The following is an 8,637-nucleotide window of genomic DNA, read 5'->3' as shown; positions in this document are numbered from 1 at the left end:
AGCCGGGCTTCGGGGGGGGGTAGAAGGGCCTACGAGAGAAGCGGGTGAGACAGGACTGCGAGGCGGAAGCAGCGCGGTCGGACGGGCATGGCCCGAGCACCTGAAGGGCGAGGCCCGAGGGGAATGGGACCAATGAGTCTCTGAGGATGAAGGGCGAGGCGGGCGGGTCCAGAGTGGAGCCCCGCGAGGAATGAGGAGCCGGGAGCCCGTGAGGGTGAGGGCGGGGAGGGGGGAGCCGGCCGCATGGATCTCCCGCGGCTCTGGGGCTGACTGTAGGGTTCCTTCGGGTCCACTACGAGCCGACATTCACTAGACAGTGCCAGGCCCTGCCCTGGAGGGACTCCCAGGCAGACGAAGAAGAGAAAGGCCAGAGTCCGGGCGGAGGGCGCAAAGCAAAGCCCTGGGGTGCGGGGCAGAGGGGCGAGTGCCAACTCTCAGGGTGCTGCCTGGGCTTATCAGTCACCAGGCCTGCCGCAAGAGCTATCTATCCCCGCAGCCTTTACCCACCCTTCTCAGTGGCTCCTTGTTGGGGACTGTGAGCCGGTGGGTTCCTTCCCCTCCTCCCCAGGCCTCAACCTGAGCTCTTGGGTGTGGGGACCCTGGTGGGCTCAGACTCCACCAAGGTCCAGGGAGCTTCCTGTGGAAAGAACCTAGGCAGGCAGGCTTCCTGTGCACGTGGCACAGGATTGGCTGGGCTAAGGTGCCAGCAGAGATCAGGAGAGGCTGGACAGTAAGGATGTCCCCTCCATATACCTGAGTCTGGCTGGTCTTCCACATCAGGGCCCTGGCTCCCTGCTCCATGGTGTGCTTGTGATTGAGAGTCCACCTGTCTGGCCTGCAGCTTCCCCTTTCCCATCAACCGCATCATTACTTACTCAAGATTACTAGTTAAGTTAAAAAAAAGAGTCCTGGCCGGCCGGGCGCGCTGGCTCACGCCTGTAATCCCAGCACTTTGGAGGGCCGAGGCGGGTGGATCACCTGAGGCCGGGAGTTCAAGACCAGCCTGGCCAACACGGTGAAATCCTGTCTCTACTAAAAATACAAAAATTAGTGGAGTGTGGTGGCATGCGCCTGTGATCCCAGCTACTTGGGAGGCTGAGGCAGGAGAATCTCTTGAACCTGGGAGGTGGAGGTTGCAATGAGCCGAGATCGTGCCATTGCACTCTAGCCTGGGCAACAAGAGTGAAACTCTGTCTCAAGGAAAAAAAAAAAGAGTACCAACTTTCTGACGCCACTGCATTTGTGAGTATGTACAGGACTGTATCAAGGCCAGAAACAGGAGTAGAACGAGTGGCCCCAGCCACCAGTTTGGGTGGAAAGATTGGAAACTAGGCTGTTCATCAAGCATTGTTTATGATAGGAACACTGGGAACATAGCACCTGTTCCTAAGGTTGTGTGTGGTAGACTGGCTACGAACTCATGTATCTCTCTGGAGGTTGAGCACTGGAAGACGAACATTTAAGTACCTGAAATAAACATGTGGAAATAAACAGAAAGCTAGAAAACAGGATATATTGCACCTTCTGGGTTCGGTTTAAAATGAAGACTGGAACAACAAACAGGAAAGAAGGACATGCATCAAGATGTTAACTCTGGGGAGAGGGCCAGAGGTGGACCTGGGATTCTTGTTTATCTGTGTTAAAAAAAAAAAAAAAAATCTAACAACTCTGGGTGACTTTGGTAAGGAGGTACTCCTGACCATCTGAGGAAGGCCTAAGGTCTGACAGCCAGCAAGAGTTTGGGGGTCGGAAAAATCAGAGAAAGGCAGAGAGGTGTAGGGCTTGTTGGCAGCACCAGGGGGCAGCATTTGTTCACTGCCTCCGTGGAACCACAGGAACACACAGAAAGCTGTGTGTGCAGCCAACACACCTAAAGGCCATGGAGGTGCTGTCCCTTAACAGCCTGTGCACTGACTGCCTGCTCCAGGTCCAAGCTTGGGACCTCCCCTTGGGCACCTTTGTGGAGGGCCCATTGTCTTTGGATGGCTTGGTGTGGACTCAGCCCCATGCTGTGCCAGCACTTCTGCAACTCTGTCCATCCTTTTCCCTTTAACCATGGACAGGATTGTCGCAAATTTGGGGATTTGCTCCTTCAGCTAAGCCTTCCCACTTGAGAAAGCATTCCAGAAACAGTCTGTAGATTGTTTATATCAAGTCCTTTTATTCTGATACCACAGAATTACCTTGTCACAATACAGGGGGAGGGACACTGAAGTACCACGAGTTCTCACAGAGCACAGGAGGACAGCACACAATTCACAAGGTCATGTGGAGGACTCGGGTCATTGCACTTACAACTGTAAACTTGTTTGTTTGACTTTGTACAGCACTCTTCCCCCCTCAAATAAAGAAGGAGAGAAGGAAAGAAAGGGAGAGAGGGAGGAGGAAGGGGAAAGCAAAAACCAAGACATGAAAGCTAGAGGAAAAGGTATTGAGTGGCCACCACTCTCCAGGGTAGTGCATTTGGAGAGAAGGAGCTGATTTCACCCCGGAAACTGAATGAGGCAGAAACATATACACACACACACACACACACACATATGTGCATACACACACAATATCTCACAACTTCCATGGCTCTCCAGTGCCACCCCAGTGCACATGGCAGCAGGGCTGCTGGCACCCAGGGAGACAGAGATGGCATCTCCGAGGAGTTTCAGTTGATTAGGCCTGTCCCTCTGACCCTGTTGGAGTCCATGATGACAAGTATTTACAGCACGGGGGTGGGTAACAGGAGAGGGGAGGGGCCAACAGGGCCAGACCATGCTGTCATGGCAAAGGACCTGCCTGGAAAACTCCCTACAGGCTCCAGAAGACAAGGCATAGTTGCCACCACTGCTGTTCTTTCACTGTGGGCCCTGAGACCACATGCTCTGCCCAAGGACTAAAAGGATGATGGTAGGGGGAGATCTGTCACTGTAAAGTGAGTGCACTGGGCCCTGAAGTGGGCAGAGAGAGGAGGCAATGCCCTTGCTCATGATGCTGGGGAGAGGGGTATGGAGAAGTCCTGGGTTGCATGCTAGAGACTCCTTGCCCATTTGGAGATGTGTCTGTTGCTCTCTACTTTCCAAGGCACCGAATGCTGGTCCCTCAGCTTCTGGCTGCATTGTCCCCAGAGTCACAACTGCATCCATGCAAGGGCCAGGAAGGACAGTCCATGGACCAGAGGCCTGCTCCAGCCACCTTCACAGAGGGGCGATGATGTATGCTGTGGGTACAGTGAGGGATGAGGAGTGGCAGATGTCAGAATTTCAAACTCAGAGGGCTTTGCCAGAAAGGAAATTTGCTGAAAAGTCAGTACTTTAGAGCGTTGAGACTGGGCCTGCTGGAGGCTGACCTCCTAACATTTCCCTGCCTGTTCCCTGCTTCTTGTCCCATCCCCTGGCCTGTAGTGGAAAGGACTATTGCCTTGGTCTCCAAGGCACATCCCCACACAGACTTGGTCCTGGGTGGCCAGAGGTGTTAGATGATGGCTTCCCTCAGCCCTTGCTCAGATGGCTGCATTCAGTCCATACCTGATCTCTGGGATGAGGCAGGTATTCCATGGGTTGGGTGAGGTCAAGTTCCAGAAAGGCAAGGTTGTTAAGTCCAACACAAAGGTTGGCAGCTTCCTGTCCCATCCATAGCTACCAGAGATGAGCGAGGAGCCCTCTCTGAAGGGATGTGTAGACCTTATAGAAAAGCATGAGAAATGTGGACCCCTGAGAAATGCATCGTGCAAACCAGAGCACTCTGGATGAAGGTCAGGCCTTGAAGGGCCAGGCAGCTACTGCCTGCCGCACTCCTGGCTCAGTGGTAAAAAAAGCTGATGAGCAGCAGGACGCTTGGGCTTTGGAGAAGGGGGTGGGTAGGGAGCATAGATCCTGGGGACAGATGCAGAGAGGGTCACACAGGACCTTCTGTAAGATTTGCTATTGAGAAACTTCACAAGAAACTTAGCTTGAAGCCATTGTTTATATGAACAGTTGCAGATGACCATTGTCAACTGTTCTCACCACAAGTGCCAAAGGCCCAGCTCTTCCTGAGCATCCATTGACCCCCTAGCTCCAGCCCAGATCTCCTGCCTTACAGTCCTTTGAGCCTCCTAGCCACAGAGGAGAGGCATGAAACAGGTGCAATCTAGAGCTGGGGTCCCTCAGGCACAGCCTGGCTCTACTCTTGCCTCTGCCTCTCTGGCCATGGATGCTGCCCAGCTCTGCCCTTGTGTAGTGCCCTCTGGGAAAGGGCTGTCAGATGCCTCTGGCTCAGGGTTGGGGTAGGAAGGGAAAAATGACAGACAGACAGAAATCCTACAGCAAACCTTCAGAATGTCCATACACACACATCCTGTGCAGGCTCCTACCATTGAGTCTGCTCTGGGGACTCCTTTTTACCTGCTATCCTGGACAGAGAAAACTGCAGGGTATGTGGGGGCCTTATACTGCCTGCCCTGCAGCCTGGCACGCTCAGGCAACAATTCTGGCAGGTCCTCACTAGCTTGTGCAGAAGTCAACTAGAAGTGCTCCTGAAGGAGAGGTTCTGAGGCAAAAAGAACTCCAAGCAAGAGGGTCGAGCATTTAAAATGGATGAAATCGTGCAAAGAGGCTGCGAGCTGTGCATGCTCCACTGCGGGACAGGCGGTGACTCACCTGGCAGCAGCGAGTCCTGCCACAGGTCAAACATGCCACAGACTGAGAATTTCACACACACAATGGGAGCAGGGGTGGGTAGGGGGGTGGGGGTGATATGAGCATATCTATCCAGTTTCTCAATTGCGTGTTTGCAATTAACTCCTTATACATAACATGGAATTTATTAAATATTAACAGTTGTCATTGAGGGTTTATATTTCATTGCATAGAACGTTAGAGATGAGACTTGTGGCTGTGCCCCAGATGAAAGGAGGCCCCCAAGGGAAGGGCCTTGGGGAGGAATGCCGCCCAGTCCACCAGATGGATAGACAGTGCCACATTCCCCTGTACAGGGCTCTGGGTCTTTCCCTTGGCTGGCAGAAGTCCTGGCCCCTCTGCTCTGAGTACACCCACTGGTGATGGCTTAAGAAGGACTGGAATTGCACAGTAAACAGACGCAGGCTGGGGAGCCTCCCTAGACCTCGCCCTGGGGTTGTGCTCTTGGTGGCCTGCTGCCCCCTATTGCTTCTAAGTCAGCATTCTCCCTGTGCTGAGCAGGGGCAGAGCAGAGAGGAAACCGAACCATCAGTCACAAGGTGGTGTTGGAGGGGGAGAGGCAAGGGAGTGAGCCAAGAGAAGAGAGAAAGGGGAAGAGAGAAACAAAAGAAAAATGTTTATGAGGTATACACGTAAATCAAACTGGAATGATTAAGGCTGTTCTTGAAATCAAAAGAAATCCCCAGGTGTACGGATGAGGAGCCGGCTGGTTGAGACAATGGTGGTGCCGCTGGGATGCTCACGATGGCTAGGGGGATGGCTTTGAAATGGTGGCAGTGTGCTAGCACGCTGCCACCCACGGGCTGGGAGAAGCCTCAGCCGGCGCCCATGCTGCTTTTCGGTGCTATGGCCTCTTATTTCAGCGATGAGACAGTGTTAGGTCCTAATGTTTGTAAAGTTCTCCCAACCCCATGCTGGCCACATGGAGGTCTGCTCCAATGTCACCCAGAGGGCAGGTGACAGGGGCAGGGCCCTGTGCCACAGAGGGATCCGGGCCAGCTGGAATGTGAAGGAAACGGAGCTGGGGACCCCAGCCCTCAGTCAAAGCCCCGCTCCAAGGCTGTGGAAAAACTTCTGGCATCTTGGAGGGAGGGCAGTGTGTGCCCAAACTCTGTGTATAACGCATTGGAAGCCTGGCCGGCCAGGCCGCAAAAAGGCGGCTGTGGGAAGTACGGCAAGACAACGTGGTGGCAGGGTTTCTAGAGAGGGTCCTCCCTCCCAACGAGAGCTGTGCCTTGAAGGTGGTGCCCTGCAGAGAGCAGCATCTCTGGAAAGACAATTAAAGGTCCCCCGGCCAATGGTCCAACTTGTCCAGCAGATGCTTCACCCAGGCAGCTGCTGTGAGAAAACATCACGTCCTCAACTGAGGCCTGCCTGCCACGTCCCACCTGGTGAGTCTTTGGGCCAAGGGTGTGCCAGATTGTAGATGCTTGAAAGAGAAAAGGAGGGAGGGAGGAAGGAAAGAAGAAAAGAAAGGATTCTGTCAAGAACTGTAGATAGCTGCTTCTCACCCTCACATTTCTCTCAGCCATCTGCCTGTGCCAGTGGCCACCTCCTCACCCATGAGGTGCCATGCCACTTAGGCTTGGGGAAATGGGTGCTTGGGCAGGTTGGAGGTCACAGAGAGGACAGCAAGAAAGAAGAATCAGGTCAGCCAGGAAGGGACACTTCTTTTAATGTAACAAAAGTTCCTTTTTTTTTTTTTTTTGGCTTAAGAGTGATGGAGATGGGATTTGGTTTGAAATGGCAAACCTCTCCAAGCCCATCTCTGAAATTGTCATAAAGAACTTCAGGGGGCCGGGCGCGGTGGCTCAAGCCTGTAATCCCAGCACTTTGGGAGGCCGAGACGGGCGGATCACGAGGTCAGGAGATCGAGACCATCCTGGCTAACACAATGAAACCCCGTCTCCACTAAAAATACAAAAAAATTAGCCGGGCGTGGTGGCGGCGCCTGTAGTCCCAGCTACTCGGGAGGCTGAGGCAGGAGAATGGCGGGAACCCGGGAGGCGGAGCTTGCAGTGAGCCGAGATCGCGCCACTGCACTCCAGCCTGGGCGACAGAGCGAGACTCCGCCTCAAAAAAAAAAAAAAAAAAAAAAAAGAACTTCAGGAGAGGGATACTCACGGCAGCACTGTCCACTTGACCCAATCATTAGCCGAATGCTAGAATTCGAGGGAGATTTCTTTAACTATAAGGTGAGTGGTCTCAGTGGCCCACCCACACCATGTGGCAGGACGCAGAACAAAGCTGTGTCTGTGCTTCCTTTCCCTGTTCAGGAACCATACCCTGGCCCCAAACCCAAGGTAGGTACTGCCATGAATCCAGGCCATGGGCTGTCCCTCCTTCCCCTCCTCTTAGCATCACTTGTGATTTCACATCTGTTCCAGGGCAACTCCAAGGAAACATCGGCTAAGTGGAAAGCTGCAGGAAGCCCGCTGTGGGAGGGTGAAGGCAGGAAGAACGCTGAGGACTGCATTATGGCTACTGTAATTAGAATAAATTCCAGGCTCCTTACTTGGCCTGTACAACCCATCCCAGCTGGCTGCCACCCCCTTGCACCTCTCCACTGCACTGTGGCCCTGGCTGTGCTGGCCTTTTCCCTGTCCCTGGTGCCCCCCCATCCCATCCCAGCATCCGATCATCCATCAGTGCTGTTCCCTCCCCTTTTTTCATCCCACAGCAGCCGTCCTCCTCCCTCAAGCTTCCCTCACATATCTTCACATATCTGCACTTTGACTAGAGCAGACCCCACTGCTTCCATAGCTCTGCCTTGCTGGCTTTATAACACTTATCCCTTTCAGAAAGTACCTTTTTAATTGAATTTTATTTTTAAACTTATTTATTCTCTATCTTCTTTAATGGATTGTCAGCTTCAGAGGGCAGGGAGTTGGTTTTGTTCTCTGCCATATCCCCAGAGCCTGGAAGAGTGCCTAGCACATACCTGGGGCTTGACAAACATTTGTTGAATAAATGGATGGAAGCCTGGGCCTTTCCAGAGCCCCACTGCTTTTCCAGAGAGAGGTAGCCTGTGAGGTATCACACCTAGCTCCTTCCCTCCCACAACCAGTGCTGGTCTGGGCCCAGCATCTTCTGGCCCCAGGGCTCCCTTGAAGTGACCTGCTCATTGACGGCCAGGCCTCGCCATGGATAACACATATATGCCTGTGCACTGTGAGAAGCATCCTGAAGGGGCAAGGAGGGAGAAGAGGAGGGCCCGAGGGCTATGGGATGGTGGTCAGTGGTCCTGGCTGTGCACAGAGCTGTACCAACAGCCAGGCAATTCTCCTCCCACCCAGGATGATGCACTTCCTCCTCCTCCCACAGAGGCAGGGTCAAGGCCAGGGCCAGGGCAGGCTCCAGGAAGTGGTGTCCCATCCTGCCTTGGCCACTGCAGCCCAGACAGGGCCAGGGCTCCCATCCTGAGGCCCTTCTGCCCTCTCCCTGAGCTGACTTAGTCTGGGGCTGAGACTTCCTTTCCTCTATGTCCCTTCCTGTCTGCCTCTCTACTCCTTCCACTCTTCTATCCTGTGGGCCACAAGCTCAGCCTGTGAAGCCAGGAGTGTTTTGACTTCATTCTCAGAGCTGCAGATGCAGCTCTGCAGGGTTTGGGGACTCTAATCTCTTCCAAGTGGCTGGAGCAAAGGCACCAGCAGCAGACATCAGGGAAGAAGCATGTTCCCCTACAGGTGCCACAGACCACCATGTCCTTCAGGACGACTTTGAACTCAGTGCTCAGCACATAGACTTCAAGTTGTGGGGTGCAGTTGGCTGTGCTGGGCTCTTCTCCAAGGGTGCCACCTGACTTATCCAGCAACATCTCAGGCAGCTCTGTGGCCCCTGCCTCTGCGGGGTGGAGGGCTGCTGACCCATCACAGCTGAAGGAAACCCACCAGGCTCTTCCCAGTTCACACTTGTCAGAACTGGCTAGCTGTCATCAGCTAGGCCTTGGCCCTTCACCCCTCCTCTGGCC

The 8,637-nt window shown here is 53.8% G+C and overlaps 1 protein-coding gene across 3 annotated transcripts in view; it reads right to left on the bottom strand.

Moving 5' to 3' along the window:
- Positions 1 to 2,141: 2,141 nt before the first annotated feature.
- The window catches only part of LOC105480446 (bassoon presynaptic cytomatrix protein), a 118,374-nt gene continuing 111,878 nt past the window's right edge, over positions 2,142 to 8,637 (bottom strand). For 2 of the 3 annotated variants that reach the window (XM_071091728.1, XM_071091730.1), the window contains exon 12: positions 2,142 to 6,096. The gene's annotated coding sequence lies outside the window, so the exon portion shown is untranslated. Of the gene's footprint in view, positions 6,097 to 6,807; positions 6,830 to 8,637 lie in introns of those variants that run through there. The other variant, XM_071091729.1, reaches the window with a different exon arrangement.

Source organism: Macaca nemestrina, chromosome 2 (genome assembly GCF_043159975.1).
Source record: "Macaca nemestrina isolate mMacNem1 chromosome 2, mMacNem.hap1, whole genome shotgun sequence".
NCBI lineage: Eukaryota > Metazoa > Chordata > Mammalia > Primates > Cercopithecidae > Macaca > Macaca nemestrina.
Note: the sequence above shows the minus strand (reverse complement) of the source record. Positions and strands in the feature narration are given on the sequence as shown.